Source organism: Quercus lobata, chromosome 3 (genome assembly GCF_001633185.2).
Source record: "Quercus lobata isolate SW786 chromosome 3, ValleyOak3.0 Primary Assembly, whole genome shotgun sequence".
Lineage (NCBI taxonomy): Eukaryota > Viridiplantae > Streptophyta > Magnoliopsida > Fagales > Fagaceae > Quercus > Quercus lobata.
In genome coordinates this window covers 41,409,193-41,410,887 of record NC_044906.1, presented here as the reverse complement: position 1 = coordinate 41,410,887, position 1,695 = coordinate 41,409,193, and positions in this window count along the sequence as shown.

The window sequence follows — 1,695 nt, the reverse complement described above, 5'->3', positions numbered from 1 at the left end:
TCCAGGGCACTGTCTACAAGAGAGAGAGAGAGAGGGCAATAGACAAAAAGAGAAGGAAAAAGAAGAAGAAGAAGAAGAAAAAGATAAAGAGAAGAGAGAAATAAATTAAAAACATGTTTTTTTTTTTTCCCTTTTACCACATAGGTCCGTATGCTTCTACTAATAGAAGCGTATAGATAGAAATGCTAAATCTTTTTAGCATATGAGACATGGGTTTTTTTGGTTTTTGGCGTGTCAAATGCTAAAAATTTAGTGTTTGGCACACCTGATGCCAATGCTCTAAGAAAATTACTAGAAAAATAAATAGATATAATTGCAGTCTCCTTTAGACAATTGGTAAATAATTTATCATAGCAATTTTTTTTTGGAAAAGCACAAATTATGAATATTAGAGATCCAGTTGTTGAAGAATGAAGAGTCGAATTGCATGAACTCTAACTCTTCAAGATCTAATTCATCAACGATTCAACATAATCTTTGAGTATGGCAGATTTCTTTTTGGTTTTTAATTCCTTTACCGTCACTTCATTTAATCTCACTAATAATTTATTTTTCTTTTAGTTAGATAATAGAGGAGGAGGTGGTGGCATTCGAATCACAAATATGAAACAACGAAAAAAGTGTTCAACAGAAAGTGTCATTAAGAAAATGTGATACAAGACCACTTTCACAAAATTCAACAAACCCTAAAATACACCTAAACAACTCTTTCATAAGAGCATTCACATCACGTGTGTAATAGAAAAATTTGTAGAATTTACACAATTTTATCTAAAATTGACCCACATCAGTCCATGTATAATTGTGTAAATTTACATAATTGTGTAAATTTACAAGTTGTTACAATAACCGTGTAAATTTACACTTACACTATTTATTTTGTATTTAGTTATTTATTCTTTTTTTACATATCTCAAAGATGAAGGAAGAGGGTAGATGATGGTTGTTGTGTGTGAAGAAAGAGAAACAATTTTAAAAATTAAGAAAAATTGATATTTTAATTAAATATACTATAAAATAGATAATCTGACATAAGGTGTTTTAGAAAATAAGTGTGTAAAATAAAAATAAAAAATAAAAAAGTATATTCTTATACTAAAACTAGCCTCTCAGAGGCTATTTTATTTTATTTTTGTAAAAGTTAATAATTTGTATCTATTATAATTTAGAAATAAATTTATTTATTTTTCAAATAAATAAAATAATAAACTTTAAAAAAAAAACAACAACTATAATTCTTTTTTAAATATGAAAAAAAAATCTTAAATTTTTAGTGTGCTCTTTTTGAATTCAAAAAGAAGTTTGTTATTGAGTTAAAACTTAAAAGAAGAGGATATCTTATATATTTTATTGATAAACGGGAACTTTTGCCGGATCTTATCTCTAAACTTTGGCGAATAGAAAATCAAAGTTGTGGTGTGGTACAACTGTACACAAGATGTGAACACAGAATTATGGCATCCGATTTCTTTTGCTACACGAAACCAATAAAAAAAAAAAAAAAATCAAATCAAATACATAACCAAGTGAGTAAATCAATTCTACTTCAATGGGATGGGAATAGATCATTACTTTCACAGACTTTAATAAGCTACAAATAACAAAACTGATAGTCCAATAGTAGAATTGGTGATGATGTCCATTTTCCACCGCCAATTATAAATCTAGCTTTTAAAAAGAAAAAACGAAACTTTA